This window comes from Cavia porcellus, unplaced genomic scaffold, assembly GCF_034190915.1.
Source record: "Cavia porcellus strain 051 isolate PalLab524CR breed Dunkin Hartley unplaced genomic scaffold, mCavPor4.1 scaffold_2, whole genome shotgun sequence".
Classification (NCBI taxonomy): Eukaryota; Metazoa; Chordata; class Mammalia; order Rodentia; family Caviidae; genus Cavia; species Cavia porcellus.
Window position 1 is genome coordinate 40,047,921 of NW_026947485.1, and position 17,083 is coordinate 40,065,003.

At 49.0% G+C, this 17,083-nt stretch overlaps 1 long non-coding RNA gene across 8 annotated transcripts in view; it reads right to left on the minus strand.

Moving 5' to 3' along the window:
• The window catches only part of LOC101788241 (uncharacterized), a 69,620-nt gene that overhangs the window by 29,854 nt on the left and 22,683 nt on the right, over positions 1 to 17,083 (minus strand). For 4 of the 8 annotated variants that reach the window (XR_010044909.1, XR_010044917.1, XR_010044907.1 and 1 more), the window contains exons 2-5: positions 6,300 to 6,446; positions 4,996 to 5,157; positions 4,302 to 4,388; positions 1,605 to 1,726 (exon numbers count right to left, since the gene is read on the minus strand). This is a non-coding gene — a long non-coding RNA (uncharacterized LOC101788241). The remainder of the gene's footprint in view (positions 1 to 1,604; positions 1,727 to 4,301; positions 4,389 to 4,995; positions 5,158 to 6,299; positions 6,447 to 17,083) is intronic. The other 4 variants (XR_010044914.1, XR_010044906.1, XR_010044918.1 and 1 more) reach the window with 3 other exon arrangements.

Sequence of the window (17,083 nt, forward strand, 5' to 3'; positions counted from 1 at the left end):
ACAGCATAGCGAAGGGGCCTGAGCAGAGGAAAGCTGCTCCTATCGTGGTGGTTAGGAAGCGGAGAGGGAAGGAAGGAGCAACAGACGGAGACACCCATCCAGGGCAGGACCTTAGGGGCCCCCTCTTCTTCCCAGATGCTGTCTCCTAAGATAGCAAGTCAGCTCTAAACCCCATAATCCAATCACCTTCCAAACACCTTGTGTGTAACACACAAGGCTCTCCGAGGACACCTAGATATAAGCCATAACATCTGGTTTGGACCCTGTCACTGCGTTGCAACAGGGCAAAGCAAGTTAGTTAGAGAGAGCTTGTTTTATAACAAAACCATTCCTTCCATAACCCATTAATGCATGAATGGATTAGTACATTCATGACCAATCACATACAACCTCCCTACATTACCACCCTAGAAATCACATTTCAACTCATTTTGGAGGGAACAAACCATAGCGAATTGTTTTGATAGTGCATGTTTACAGTACGTAATGAGTACAATTCATTGTGGGGAGTTGATGAATGTACATTACACATATTAATTCTTTTCATGTCCCTTCCCCTCCCTGTCTTCCCCCTCTACCTTTAGATCTTCCTATTTGCAAAAATTCTATTCCCTGTTCCTATTATTCATCCTTTATGTAACCATAGCAAACTTAAATGTCCATCATTAGGTGAGCAGATGAATTATGATTTCTACGTACAGCTTAATGTTGTTCAGCAGTTAAAATGAGCTGGAAATCAACCCAACAATGTGGGTGGATTTTGGAAACACAAGGTTAGATAAAAAAGCAAGTTCTGGAAAAATAAGGTCAGCGTGACACCATTTATGCAAATTAAAACCACTCAAAGTATTGCTAGGTATAATTTATGAGCAATTGGGCACAAGCATGTGTAAGAACAGAACATCACCAATTTCAGGACACTTGCTGCAAAGTTGGAGGGAGGACAAGGTGTACAAAGGGGACTCGAACTGTGTCTGGAAGGTTTTCTTTCTTTTTAAAAAAAAGAGACATAAATGTGGCAAAATGTTAGCATTTCTTTTGGTGGGTAAAAGGCTTTTTATTTTTTCTTGTATTTTGCTGTTATGTTCAGAGTATTTCAAAATTGAAACAAGAAAAGAAAATTCCACTGGCATTTTGCACACATTTGTAAGAATAGTAATGGGTAATGTGATTTCCCATTTTCATTCCTTCTCTGAAAGGAACTTTTAAGATTTTCCTTCCTTGTATGTCCCATTAAATACCCAAGATGTGTTTTTCCTTGTTGTAGAAATATGCATCCACAGGGACATTTTCCAGCCAATTATTCCATGCTGTTCTGATTTCATGACTCAGAAATTAAAAGCATCGCTGTTATCCAGATCCACAGAACAATGAGAAAACCTGAAGTCGGTTGATCCAACCCACTGGGCAGCCCAGGAGGCCTCACCTCCATCCAGGGGGACTGCTTGCCCTTGCCTCTGCCCAGAGGAAAGCCCCGGAGTTTGGTTTACTTCCCTCTCCTTTCTTTACCCTTCCCAAGTTTCCTTGTGAAATCCTTCTCCAAACCCCCAAACCCTCCCTTTTCTATCCACAACCCAGAGTACTTTCCTTTCTTTCTTGTGCACCTTGGAGTCCCTTGGGAAGCAAATGAGAGCGCAGGCTGCCGGGCTCCCTCATCAGAGTTTCTCCCTCAGTGGGTCTGGATGGGGCCCAGCGTTGCTCCAGAATTGGGTGAAGGACAGGTTCACTGAAAAGAAAACCAAGCAAACATCCCAAGTGTTTGCCAGTCTCCACGGTGTGAAATCCCGGCCATTTTCAAGCCCTCAGTGTGACTGTCACTGACTGTGGAGTTGGGAAGGGGCTGTGCACAGCTGTCCTCCCAAGGCGACGCCTGCCCTCTCCAGCCTACCCTTGGCGCTGAGACCCCAGGATCTGCATGTCTAGTAAGATCTAAGGTGATTCTGAGCTGTTGGTCTCGAAGTGATTCATACCTCAAGAGCCACTGTCCTAGAAACCAGGGTACAGGAGTATGGTAGTGCATCTCAAAAGGAGTCTCTCAGCAAAGGAGGCTCATATTATGGGGTTTGGCCCAGGGCACCCTGCATAAAGCAAGCCTGACTCCACACCAAGCTGGGGCACTGGGCTGGAGGTCCCGGCCCTATGGTGAGTGCTCCCTGACCACAGCTGTTAAGGAGCACACCCAACAGGACCGGCACACTTAGCCTCCTACTCTGAGAAGGTTCCTGGCTACACAAGGTATAGATGCTGCGGGGAGAAAGAAAGGAGGGAGGCAAGGAGAGGACTGCCAGGGTACACCCCAGAGAAGGCAAAAATGAAAGCGCCAAGTGGCAGTACCCTTTCCCCTCCAGCTGACATGCTGGTTCATCAAGAAGGCCTTTGACTTTCACTCCTCTGTCCTTTTCCCCCAGACCCAGATCACCTTGGGAAGGACAAAGAAGTCCTGCAGGCTCTGCTGGCCAGAGGAAGATCATCTCATAGATAGTAGGATGCAAACGTCATGGAACAGCGTCATGGGAGTACGTAGGCTCCTGTGCCATCAGGGGTATGCGGGACAATAGCTGCGGGTTTATCTGACATTTCTTCCTGGTGGGCTTGGGGACTCCCGCTGCTGGTGACTCCTCTGCCTCCTCCCTGTCAGAACCTGCCCAGCCTGCCTCCTTCCTGGCTGCCAGGCTCAGGAGCCCCTCCCACACCCTAGGCAGTGCCCACTTCAAGCACAGCACTGAGGACACAGTCCCTGCCTGCCTGTTTCCAGGTGGAGGTGGCAGCTCAGGGAAAGAATCCGGCATATTCCTTTTGCTTACAGATGCAGAAACCCCAGCTCAGAAAAGTAGGTGTGGCTCAGGCCTGCTCAGTCCCTGGTGCCTGGAAAAGTCACTTTATAGGTTGCTACAGCTGGTACTAGGAACCATGGGAGGGGGTCCAGCCATCTAGAGAGGCTTCCCATTCTGCCTTACTTTACTGATACTTACCTTTTCTTTTTGACTTTCCTTCACCTCTTCTGTGCCACCTCCTCAAATTCTCCCTCCCTCTCTAGGTGACCCTGAAGTCAGGACACCCCTCCAACCCCCCCCCAAAACCCTGGGAGAGCTGCAGGGCAACAGCGCCCTCTGCCTTTTCCAAGCCCTTCCTGCGAGGTGGACCATCCCCCTGCTCCCTCCCAAAGCACCCTGGGTCAGGGCACAAATGAGTGGGTTCTCAGCATCATGCCTCTTGTCTGTCTGGGTGGGAGAGGTAGGGGACAGGCGACACTGCTGCTTTCAATCAACAAGTTATTGCTAAATGCCACACACACACACACACACACACACACACACACACACAAATCTAGAAAGACAGCCATGCACAGCTGATCCTACCCTGAGCTAACACCCTCTAGATCAGATTTGGGGTCCTCCTTTCTATGAGAGGTCATTCGTTGTACCAACATGAGCTCATTGCTAGGTATTATTATCTCTGATTTACAGATGAAGACACTGAAGCATAGAGAAAGTTAAGGACTGTCCTGAAGTCACACAGCTAGTATAGGGGGGCATGATATCTGACTCCAGATCTGACTGACCCTGAAATCCAGATTCCTTCCTGAACTGGAATCCTTTTCTGAATAATGTCTTCTGCAGGACCAGGAGGTCCCTGCCGGTTGCGGACTGCAACTTGAGATGCTCAAGTAAAGGGCTAATCACAGTCAAAACTCCTTGGGCAGGGACCCAGAAACCCACCTTGAGGGCGACTGGAGAGCTGTAGACTGTAGACACCCTCACTGAGGGCCAGGCCCCGTCCAGCAACCTCCTCCCTCTGCCTTCCCTTCTCCCCCACCCTTTCTTGGCCTCTGTGCCCCTCGAGACTGTCCTGCACCGAAACCGATTCTGCTGGGAAAGATTCTTGCTTTCGGGAAAAGTGCCTCAGTCTGGCAAGACTTGCTAAGAGACCCAGCACGTGATGGAGGCCTGAGCGCACTACCCATTATGACCACACGATGCCACCCTTGAGCTGCACACTCTTCCTACCTGCCTGCTGCGGGCAGGTGGCCGTAAGACCTGCTTTGTTTTGCAGCGAGTGGAATTGGAAGATCCGGAGGGAAGCGGCAGGAACTGCAGGGGTCATGGGCATGAGTCAGCCCAGCAGCACTGCCTGTTCTGCCTGCTCCCACGGATGCCTGCCTGAGTCTGGGTGGGCGCAGTTTACCCACAGTCATCGCTTCTCATCCCAATGCCCAGCCCTCCTTCCTGAACCTCCCCAGCGAACCTCAGCCCTGCTCAGGGGTCCTTTAGCATGCTTGAACTCAGCGTGGGGCCACACACCAGCTAGCAAGTTGCCTTGGGATCGCCCGTAGCAGCTTCTGAGGTGGAAGGAAGTTTCCAGGTACCAAAGATCTCAGACTTGTGGCTCTGTAACAAGCAAAGGGCCCAGGGCAGGCCCGGCATTGTGGGAGCCCAGTCTCCTCCCAGGAGAGAGCACACGGTACTCAGGGTCTCTGTCAGTGGTGGGAAATGAGACAGGTGCCTGCGGACCTCCCTGACCTTCAGTGGCCTCATCGCAGCTACAGAGGTGACCACCCAGCCACGCACGGTGGAAGAGACAGGGAACCCACTGCCACCTGCAACTGTCATAACTCATTTTCTGTCTCCTTTAGAAAATAAGGACTTCATTGACCTTGCTTCAAATCTTTTGCTATTATATTAGCTCTTTTCTCTCTTTTAACCCAACATGGTTCTTAACTTTAGTAAAGTTTCCAGGGCTCTGGCCCAAACCCTCGCATATGACACCTGCCCTCTCTGTGTGCCAGCCTCTCCCAAGAAGGTGACGCAGACCTTCCCCCCAGCTCTGTCCCTTCCACCTCTTCTCCAAGGCACACAATTCTCTCTCCTCCCTCTAGAGGTCTCTATATCCAAGGCGAGCAATCTATTGACTCTGCCTAACTTCAGTAATCAAGAATTTTATTTGAAGGATTTGGGGATGGTTCACGGAACGAAGGGGGCCATCAAAAGTTCACACCAGAGGTGAGCAGACAGCAATCTTTTCAGCGATCCAGGTGGCAGGAGCTTCTAATCTCATTGAGCAGCTGCTGGGTTCAATTGGTATCAGTCAGTTCGTTCTCAGTCTTGAGTCCCCTGCAAGGGATTCCCTTTGCAGGCCTGTCTTGGGTCTCATGTCCACCTAGGGGGCAGGGAGGACAGAATGTTTGAGTGATAGTTCTTCCAGGAGTGCCCACAGTGCCGGAAGAGTCATTCCCTGAAGGAGCTCAGAGGTTGGTTGTGTGCAGGCTGAAGACAGAACATAGGAGAATGAGGATCCCCAAAGTCAACCTTGTGGTCTTCCCGGCCTTTTATAGGTCCACCCCTTTGTCCTTACCTGTGGAGTCCCCTAGGCATGGCCCACCAGGAAATGATTAAGGGGGTGTGTAACTCTGAAGCATAGAGAACCTCAGCAGTTCACCTGAGGATACTACTGACCCTAAGAAACTGCCAGTTCCGTCCATTCTTCTGTTGTGTATGACTCACCTTGAGCATTCAGGGGTCTCTGCGGTGGACCTGGCCTCCCGTAGATACTTTTTGGGGTAAGGGCTTCCTGACTACCGTTGCAAGAAACAGCAAGCCCAGACCGCAAAAAGATCCAAAGGAGACAGCACCTTGCTGCTCAAGAGGGGGGGCGTGGCCGCTCCAGGATGGTCCCACACCTGCAGATGGGCTGTGGTTGGGAGATGCGGGGCTGGGGAGAGAACGCAGGGGAGCAGGGAGGGCTGGGAGCCCCAGAAAGCAGGTGGTAGCAGTGATCCCAGCTGTGAGTCCACCTAGCCCACTTCATCCCCATTCTTACTTGGCCAGTTATTAAAAGCAGAGCTGCAGCACACGCCAGCACAGGGCTGTATTCCTGTTTCCCTCCCCAGTCCATGGCTCCCTGCTTTCTCTTCCACCTTGGGAGAGTTTGCAGCCTTGTGCAGTGGCTGGAGTTCAGTCAGCTGGGGGGCTCAAGGTCTTTGGTGCCTACCCTGTCTCCATTGGACTCTCTCAGAGTCTCAAGACACCAAGAAACCCAATGGGAAGATGCTGCCATTGGATGAGACCCAGAGCTTACCCTGAGATACCTTTCAGACATGGCTCTGGTCTCCTTGGGTGGACATCACTGTTAGAGTGACAGCCAACATGATCAAACCCCTCCTGCTACCTCAAAAGGCTGTTCCACAAAAGAGGCAGCCAAGCTCCCACGTCACACAGTGGTCACTGCTTCCAGAAGCTATGAAGACAGTAAAGCTTACTAGGAGCCTCTGAGCCAGCTGGCTAGAGCCTTGCCTGCCTTACCTGGAGAGTCCCAGAGGCCACTGCTACGGAAAGCAGAAGAGATCCCAGCAGTGTTGACCCAAGGGTGTGCGAATGGCTGGCTTCTGCCTCCATCGTGCTTCGAACCTCAGGGGCAGTCGGTGGATGTCTCATTTTTCCCGAAGCAGTCTAGGAGGCAACTGGGACCTGTTAGAGAGGGTGGCCTGGGGGCCTGCACCAACTCACAACATGGCAGTGCTTAGTGTTTTAGCAGAGGCCACCCTAGAGACACAGAGGTTTGGGCTTTGCTTTGCTGCTGGTGCTAGGAGGGACCAGAATGTGGCCACAGGTAGCAGCCACAGGGCAGGCAGCAGAGGAGTGCCTGGGGCCACACAAGGGGTCAAGGCTTGAGTAGCACTCACACTGCCTCCTTATGGGGGGCCTTGCTGGCCATCTGAGAGGAAGAGGAGGGAATCTTCCCTGCCCAGAAAGTGGGCCCTCCTTGCCCAGATGTTCATCTGGGGGCCAGGTCCCACACTGAGCTGCAGACACCTGGGCAGGCTGTGCTGCTTGCCACAAGATGGAGAACTGCCACGGTTCACTGTGAGCTCTGCCTGGTCCCCATGAATCCTGCTACTCAGAGGGAGGGGACAGCATGGGTGGGGGACAGCAGAGTGCATCCTCCTGGTGTGTTTTCACTGATCCACACAGATTTTGGAGCCTGGGCCCCCAGGGAGTCCAGTAGCTTCTCCTTCTCCTGCACAGGCCCCCACCCCGGGTTCCTTGGCATCACCGTGGCGCCCTCTTCCCAGGCGCCTCCATCAGATTCGATTGGGCTTTTCCAGCACTGCCCTTTACCAAGTGCTTACCACAAGCTGCACAGCCCCGCAGGCTTCCCCTGTGGGATCTCACTTGTTACATCAGGAAATGGAAATCCAGCTTTAGGGCAAAACCTTCCGTTAGAATCATCCCTGACTTCTTCTTCCCTCACTTCAACTCAAGCTGCTCCGTGAATATCGCTGGGTATATCTTTGAGAAGGCTCTCACCTGCTTCGTACCACCCCACCAGCCTCCCAGTGGGTCCCCCTTTTTTCATGATCACACCCACAGTCCAGGCTCTACACAGCACCTGAGTGACCCCGGCCATTCCGTCTTTGCTTAAAGTTTTACTCCTCGGGGTCTTTCCGTCTCACTCAGACTGACACCCACAGGCTCTGCCATGGTCAATGAAGCTAAGGGTTCCTTACATCCACCCCAGCCCATCTCCTCTCTGACCTCACCTTGTGGAACTCCACACTGCCAGCTGGCCTCAGGGCTCCGAGCCTGCCCCTGCCTTTACCCGGATGCCTTTCTCCTCCATCCCCCTGGCTTAGCCTGGTGGCTCACTAGGCACCTTTGTCACCTGAGGCCTTTTTAGAGAGGCTGTGCTGGTCATATTTAGGTGTTAATTTGGCCTCCCCACAGGGTGCTGGCTATTCGGTCAAACATCCTGTGCTTCTAAAGGTATTTTTAGCTCAGGTTAACACCTGCATCAGGAGAAGGAATAAAACTGATTGCTATCCTTACTGTGGCTGGTCTCACCCATCCCAGAGGTCCTGAATGGAGAAACAGGCTGAGCTAGAAAGAGCTCAGTGGCATAAGCACCTGCCTTGTAAGCAGGCGGTCGTGAGTTCAATCCCTGGTACTGATTAAAAAAAAAAAAAAAAAAAAAGAGCACTCTCTGCCTGTCTTTGAACAGGATTCTTTCCCCTGTTTTTTGGTTTTTTTTTTTTTTTTTTTTTTTTTTACCTTGAACTGAATCTTGGCTCTCCCTAGTGTCAAGCCTGTTGGTTCAGGACTAGAGCTACACCATCCACTTTCCTGGGCCTCCAATTTGCTGGCTGCAGATCTTGGGACTGTGAACCTACTCCTAGTAATAAATGTTTTTCGGCACACATGGACTCATCCTCTATATCCTCACCCACTTTGTGAGACTTCATGATACTTAAGACAACCAAATGTTATATTTTAGAATTTGCTACCAAGAGGCAAGACTTGGTTTGTTTTGCCACTATGGGCTGTGCCCGAAATTGTGCCTAGCACATAGTAGGTATGCAATGGTAGGTGAGTGCACAAATGAAATGAGGTCATAGAGAGAAAATGCTTCCTACTGTAGAAAGGGCTCAGATATATGGGACAACCAAACATCAGTCCATCCTCTGAGGCCCTTCCTTTGAAATCCCTCTCCAAATGTCTTTTGAGCACACACACACAGAGCTGGCATGGAGTCATGGCCCACATTCCCGTGGCTCCATTAGTAGAATGATACCAGGCATGTGTATCCATCCTGCTGCTAGATTTGTCAAAAACTAGATTCATTATATCTTTTCCTCACAAACCAATGACCCTCCAGATTTTCAGCCCAACCTACTGCCCCAGATTGGCAGGCATGATGGGAGAAAGTCACAGGTTATGAGCAAGGGATGAGGATACAGGAAAGTGTCACTCCTTCCCAGTCCCTCTCCAAACACCCTCTCACTCTAGCAAGAAGGAAGCTGCTTGTAGAGGTAATGAGACTGAGTCTGATCCCTCCTTCTGCAGAGGTGACAATGGCCGCCACCAGAGGCTGTCCTCCTCAGAGCTCACAAGTCTTCACTGAATGGAACTGGGAGGGGAACCTGGCTCAGAGGCTGAAGTAGAGGCTGTGGGGTCAGGACACGGGAGGGGGGGTATGCCAAAGATGAGAGGAGGGCGGGGGATGAGACAAAGAGAGAACACAGGGACAGGATCCTGCCACCTCAGAACTCTCTCCCAGACGTTGTGGCTATCTAGGGCCCATAGGGAGGCTGGTTTCAGCCTGTTCCTCTCACCTGGCTAACACCCCTGTTTGAGGACAGGCACGCAGATCCACTCTGTTTGGGATGGTTCCTAGATCACAAGGTCAAGCCTGACCACACAGGTGGGTCCTCAGAGTCTCCGGTGACTTCTTTTTTTTGTACCTCTCTTCTGGAGCAATCTCAAGGCCCGCCTCCAAGGCCACCCACATTCTCACTTCCTGCCACCTAAATCCCTAAGATCTATGCAACTGTCTCAGTGGCTCTGTGCCTCCCTGGGGATTCGCCATGTCCTTGGCTGAGATTGCCACCACCTCAACATCTTCCCTGGGACTTGACCAGCACAAAAGATGAGACCGTGAATGGAAAGAGGTCCTCAGTGTCCCTTCCTGCTCCAGCTCCTCTCACACAGACCATTGTACCAGGTCTGGTGGGTGTTTTTGTCTGGCTATTCCCCTACAGATGAGATGGAACAGGAGGTCCCATCTAGCATCCTTGACCTGGTGGGACACAGCATTGGAGGCTGGGTCTCAAATTTCTGTTCAAGCACCTGCCCAAATCTGTTCTTCCCTCTCTGTCTAACACCTGTTCAGACAGAACCAACCCAACAGATGGAACATCGACCTTCCTCCAAGCCCAGCTCTAGCCTCCCTGCTATTCTCCACCTCTCCCTGGAAGTTCCTTCCTTCCTCTCTTAGAACATCTTCATTATCACCCCTCCTATCCAAATCCCTCCCTGTCTACTCCAGCAATCTCACCGTTCCATGAGGTTTCGCTTGGAGGCCTTAATCTCTGTCTCTGAGTCCCTGCACCAAGGACCCTAAGGTGCTCACCTGGCCTGCACCTGCCACACCTGTGCTGGGGGTGAGGCTACAAAGATGAGCCCACTACAGACCCTGCCTTCTAGCAGCTGTTACACAAGAGCACTTCTGCCTGGAAGTGCCTGGAAGCCTGGAAGCACTCGGAGGAAACATCCTGCATCCAGCCCCCGGCTCCTCCTGGAGCCCGGTCTCCCTCAGGGTCACCTCTCCACCACTGTAAATGGTGAGGCAGCAAAGCAGGTGGCGAGGACAGATGCCTGAGGAAGGTCCCAGGAAAGGTCAGGCTCCACGTTGGTTGGGATCAGGGGGAGGCAACTGGGGAGCTCCCCAAGGAAGTCGTTCTGAGCTGCAGTTGTGGGGATGGCAGGGGTGTGAAGCTGAGTGAGGGGTGCGGAAGAAGCAAAGTCTCCAGATGAAAACACCCTCGAGGGGGGCGGGCTGTCGGTGTGAGAAAGGTGGGAGAGAATCTTCAGTCAAAGCCTGATCCTCAGGCCAGGCTGAAGAGTTTGCTGTCCCTCCAGCGGACGATCAGCAGTCTCTGAAGGTTTTTGAGCAGAAAAATTTGTGAAATTGACTGGAAGCGGGCGAGACTGCTGGTATGGCAGAAAATAGAAGCTTTACAATAATTCTGATGAGCGGTAATGGAGCCCTGGCTGACCCAGAAGGATGGAAAGAGGACAGCGACTCGGCGGATTTATGAGGATGTAACAAACGGAACCGAGGTCATGCGGGAGCTTGGGGAAAGGGGTCCCCGCAGCGCAACGAGGAGAGAGGGCCCGCCACAGAGGAGGGTGAGCGGCTGGATCACATACCGAGTGCAGTCCAGAGTAACACACATTTGAAGCAGACCTAAAGGTCACCTTCAGCTGTCAAGGTGTGGACTTGATAATGGTGGTACTGAAGGACAAAGGTGACAGCAGTGAAGGAGGGAGATGTGCAGGGTCAGGACCTCCCTGCTCCAGGGACACCAGGGGGCAGTCAGGGCTCAGGGTCTCAGGGCGGCTGGAGGGCAGGCCCACCCCACGGGGGGGGGGGCATGTCCAGGGTTCCAGGGCTGCAGCACCCCCACTTCCTCACGCTCCATTTCTAACACATCTCAAGGTCACACTTCTGAGGGTCCCTGCCACCCCCTGCTCTGCCCTGTGGGAAACCCTGTGTCTTCCGCACCTTTTCCAGCACAGTGCTTCCTTACCCGCTCACTCCACGCCCACCCCTTCCCCTCCAGTCCTCACAGCACTTTTTAAAAAATGCAAATATGCTTCTGTTCCATCACCGCCCAAAAAATCTGTAAGTGGTTTCTTGCCACTCTTAAAATTAAATTGTGTGTGATCACCTGCCTTCTCCCCAGACTCCTCCGGTGTCAATCTTTCCCTCTCTTTGGATGCATCAGCCTCATTGGCATTCTTCCAGCTCCTTGAATACTCCAAGCTTGCCTCAGGGCCTTTGCCCTTGCTGTCCCCTCTGCCAGGAACACCGTCCCTCCCACTTCCCCAACAGCCTGCAGCAGGGAGCTTAATTATCAGTGGCTCTAAGCGGTCTTCCTGCAGCACCCAAATTAAATCCACCCTGCTAGCCCATTGCAAGAGCACCCTGTGCTTCCCTTAATCTCCTTTCACAAATACACATGCATGCATGGCTGTGATTTGTTTATCTAGTGACTGTCTGTTCCACTGCACTGTAAATCCCTCGGGACAGAAATCTTGTCTGATGTCTCATTAGCTGCTGTGTGCCCAGCACCCATAATTACTGTCCATGGAATGAAGGGAGAAATTAAACAGGAGGAAGGAGGGTGGGAAAAGAGAGAGGAAGGAAGAAGGGAAGGACAGAGGGTATGGAGGCCGGAAGCTGGAGACATCTCTGGACCCAAGGTTTGGAACTATTCTAAGATTCGGTGGGCAGAGGAGGGTGGTTGGTCAGTGTTCCAGGGAGACTCATCTGAACGGCCCATATTTTACCACCAGGACACAGAGGCAGAGCCGTGGCACAGGTCCCATGCTCTCTGAGGGGAGTGTTCTCTGTCCATTCCAGAAGGGACTTGGGGAGAAGATATCATGTTGACGGAGGCTGAGAAGTGGTCAGAAATATGACCAAGAGAGGAAAACCAAAGAAAGCCATTGCCGGCACCAGTGGCTAGACCTCAGGGAGGACCCGGGGCGGGGGCAGGAGGGGCTGTAGCCTAGATCCCAGAATCTTTCCGCTAAGTGGCAAAGCTGTGAAGGGAAGCAGGCTGAGACCTTGCCGTGATGACCGATTTTGGTCTTATGTCTTGTTCTAAACATTGCTGCCACTCACAGAGGATGATTCTCACTACTTGGGGGTCTTCGCAAGTGGCACAAGTGGGTTTTGTAGGCAGCAATGGGTAGCTAAGTCCTCCTTTAAGAGCCAGGGTTTCCTATTGTAGTCACTACTACATCCAATGACCCTCCTTCTCTGAGAGCTCTGGGAGAGTCTCTTCGAAAGGGAATCCAATCTATTTTTTTGTGCTACGATTTGGATGTGGTTTGCCTTTTTTTTGTCTTTTTGAGATCGGGTCTCGCTATGTAGTTCAGGCTGGACTTGAGCTCACTTTGTAGCTCACGTTGGTCTCAAACTTGCAGTGATCCTCCTGCCTCAGCCTCCTGAGTGCTGGGATTACAGGAGTGTGCCATCAGGCCTGGTTTGGATGTGCTTTGAACACACCAAAACCCATATTAAAATTTGGTTGCTAATGTAGCTCTGTTGGAAGGTGATGGCTGTAAGAAGGATTAATTCCTTTATCTTGAGACTGGATTTGGGGAATGGATTAGCTCTCTCTCAAGAGTGGGCTTTACAAAGAAGATCAGCTCCTCCATCCTCTCCGGGTCTACCATACAAACCCACTTCTGCTTTCCACCATCCACATAGCAGTACATGGTCCTCACCAAGCCAAGAAGATGCTCTCACCAGGCTCGTGGGCTTCCAGAACAGTGAGCCAAAGTAAATCTCTCTCCTCTGTAGATTATTCAGACTCAAGCATTTGTTATACCAACAGAAGATGAACCAAGACACTGCTCCTGACCTTCTGTTATAATGTATGCATTTTTATATTGTGACTTCATTACCTAGTGAATAACTTTCATACATTTTTCTTCATTGTAGCTTCACATTTCTTGATTTGTCACCGCTTGGTGACAAATTATCCCTTTAATTTTCTCCATTGAACATTTATTTTTCTTAGTTCATGTTAAAATAGGACTACTTCTTATTCAAGTGTTACTCACTAATTTATAAGCCAGTATTCATATTCTTTTTTATCAGCTCAGTAATAATATTTTCCAGATCTATTATAAGTTCTTATTGTCTTCATGGTTTCATTAGCCAGAAAATGAAACTAAGTAGAGTAACAGTTGTTTAATTTAACATCTGAATCTTATTCTTGTTCAGGAAATAATTTAGATAAAAATAACTACTGCATATACTCTGAATGGTGTATAAATTGAGATATTGCCATTTATTGAATTCTATTCTATTAATAATTTTAGCATTTCCTGGTTTCTTTCTTTCTAGTGAAAAGTTAACCTCCTACTCCCATTCCATCCGCTTGAAATTGCTATAGAAAGGAATTTAGACTATGGAGTGAGGGAAGGGACCTCAGAATCAGAAAGCTGTCATTCATTCACTGGGGCTCTCCAGGGTCTGACCTTAATGGAAAGAGAACATTTCCCAAAGATCGAATATTCACATGGATAGGGAGAAAGCTCTTCCTCATTTCAAAATCAGAGCAGGCTTGGAAGCATCATCCTCTTTAACTTAGGATAAGAAGCAACATAAAACAGCACAGCTGGTGAGCACATTGCACCCTAACAATGCCCCAAGAGTTGTGCTATTGAAACTTCCTAGAAAGGCCCTCAGAGATGGTCCTAGACTAGAACTGCAGCCACGAAGATGGGAGTGGTTTTAACAAATGTAAACGGAGCTGCTCTGAAGGGAGCTGGGGATGGGGAAATGGAGCTGACGGTCTGGGCTGGCTTACTGTCCGGGGAAGAGGCCTATCTGAAGGAGACATTCACACTCCAGGCCATGCCTGTCACCCAGGGACCTCATCCCAGCCTGGCCAGAAGTCCCCTGGTGGCCAAGACAGTTTGCTGGGCTATGATTTCTGACATGACAGCAGGCAGCTGTCGGACAAGAATGTGACAGTCAAGGAATAAGCTACCTGCGGGTCTTCTCTACTAGTACTGAGACAGCCCTAGACCATGCCATGTCCTGATGCTGACCGGGAAGGTGGTATCCAGACGTGCGGCCCACAGCACTGGCCCAGGTGAAGCCCAGAAGTAAAGCCATCTCTTCCTCCTACCTTTTTCCCTGGTCTCATCCCTTTCCCATTGGGCCTCTTCTCTACAGCTCTGTCTTCTTCCCTCTGTCCCCCCTTCTGTCTCTCTGTTTGCTTCCCTATTATTCCTACCTCCAGGGCCAAATTGACTCTCTTTTTTCTAGAGCAATATATGAAATGAAGGGAGAAAAAAGCATGTAAAAACAAATGAAGGGCACATTGTTTCCTCCCATCCCAATCCGAGGACTACAGGCTGGGGAGGTCAGGGCAGCCCCGGGACAGACTCAGGCAAACAAGGCCCGTGGATACTTTCGGTTTGCTAAGCACCACAGCATAACTGTGGTATGAGGGAAAGAAAAGCTGGACTTGCGCTGAAATAAGTCTGTTTTGCCCTGGGGATAATTTTGACCACTAAATTGGAGTATAGCAGGCAAAAAGCTGGAGTTGAGTTTCACTGCCAATGATGTTAGGATCGCTAGAACTGGACTTGCCCTCTTGATTTGAGCAACCACACATAAAAAGCAAATGCTTCCAGTCATGGGGTGTGATTGCTGAAAGGAAATGCATGAGGCGAAGCCCACGTTTGCTGTAGACTGCTACCCAGGTCACTTTTCAGCTAGCAGACATCAAAGAGCAAGGCTTCTTCTGAACGGCTAGAATAGGAAGGCCAGGATATAGCCGTTACAGGATGAATTCTGCTAAATTCATATGTTGAAACTCTAACCCCTGGTACCTCAAGATATGGAGATAAGGCTTTATTTTATTATTTATTTATTTATTTAGTCTTTTTGAGACAAAGTCTCGCTATGTAGTTGGGCTGAACTCACTTTGTAGTCCACCCAGGCTGGTCTAGGAACTCACAACAATCCTCCTGCCTCAGCCTCCAGAGTGCTGGGATTACAGGCATGCACTAGGGCACCCTGCTGTGAGATAAGGATTTTGAAAGAGGTTATTAAAGTGAGGTTGTTAGGTAAGTGCTAATCTAATCTGACTGTTTTCATACAAGAGCATGCTTAGGAACACAGAGATACTCCTTGATCTCATATGTTAATCCCCAGAACTTCAAGAGGGAAACCAAGATCTACAAGGGCTCCTGTTGGGTGGCTGGCTGAAGGCTGAGTTGCTGTACACAAAGCCTGGGCTACAAAACTCAGCAGAGTGGCTGCTGTGAGATGAGAGCGGGACAGAGTTACCAAGGTCCACGGAGGGTCTGAGACAAAGTTTCAGTCCAGCAAAGAATGATAAAACCTCAGTAAGTACTTCAGATGCTCAAGAGTCACACCACAAAGGCCGTCCCTTAGGGTTACGGCTGTGCCCTCAAGGAAGGGCCATATTCTGAGACCAAGGGAAGAAACACAGCAAAGAACAAAAATGTAGCCGGCCAGGATCAAGACGATCTATCTATTATTTAATGTCTATTGGAACAAAACTCAATACCATTTAAAAGAAGAAAATATATACTAGATTCTCTATAATGTGACATCCACAATATCCAGTGTACAAAAATAAAAATTTTTATAGGTATAGAAAGCAGAAAAATGTGATCTATGATCTAGAAAATTATTGTAAGACAATAGAAATGGGCCCCCAAATAGCATAGATGTTAGAACTGGTAGATAAGGTCTTTTAAACAGTTGTTATAAATATATTCAAAGATTTAAAAGTATTCATTCAGAATAAGTGAATAGGTAGAGGAGTTTCAGCAGAAAAATAGAAACCATTTTTAAAAAAGACCTAAATGGAAACTCTAGAATGGGACACTACAAGATCTAAAATTGTTTGGAAGAAAGGCTTAACAGAAACAATCCAATCTGAAAACCACAGAGAAAAATTATTTAAAAAAAACTTACTGACCCATGGGACCATATTATATAACTTAAACTTTGTAATTGGAGAATCAGAAGAAAAAGTAGAGGAGAATTGAGTGGAAAAGGATAATGGTTTACTTTCAGAATAATGTTTGGAAATTCCCTGAATTTGAAGGAAAACATTAATCCCTAGATATAAGAAATTTTGGAAACCCCAAGCAAGATGAATACAAAGAAAAGCACACATAGGCACACCATTGCCAAAATCTTAAAAACTAACACACAAGAGAAAAAGCTAACGAACAACCAGAGGTAGGAAAAAGGATGCGTTAAGCACTTTAGATGACAGCCAACCTCTCATGTGAAGCAGTCATGAAGAGGAGACAGGGAACTTTGCTAAGCCAGTGAAAGGAAACAGATGCCCCCAACCGAGAAAACCCTTGTCAACTCTGAGTTCTATCTCCAGTGAAAGCATTTTTTTTAAAATGAGGAATTACAGTTTCAGAAAAGTGAAAGCTAAAAGAATTCATTGCCAAAAGACATGCATAAAATCATAAAAGAAGTTTTAAAGCGGAGTGGAAATGATACCAGATAGAAACTAGGAGCTATAGGAAGAAGAAAGAACACCAGCAATGGAATGTAAATGTACAAGACTGGCTTCTTCATTTTCTTATTTTGAAACCAACTATTAAAAATAGTAACATTATTGGGTTTACAGCACATAGAAATACAGCAAAATTATGACAACAATAGCACAAAGAATGAGAAAGCATGAATGACTCCATCGTGAATGCTTGTGTTTCGTGGAAAGTAGTACTGTGGTCAGCAGGCGCGATCTAGTCTCTAGCATTGCACTGCTGTGTGCATTATGCGGTATAAAACACTATCCAAAGTAAAAGAAGCCAGACATAAATTCTGTGTACTAAGTGATTCAATGTTTTGAAAGCTTTGTTGTTATTAGTCCTGGGTAGAACCCAGGGGCTCAGCTCTGCTGGTCACGCACTCTTCCACTGAGCTACCTCTCCAGCCCTATCAGAAACTTTTAAAAAGGTGGAACCATAGTGGCAGAAAGATCAGTAGTGGGTGAAGCCCC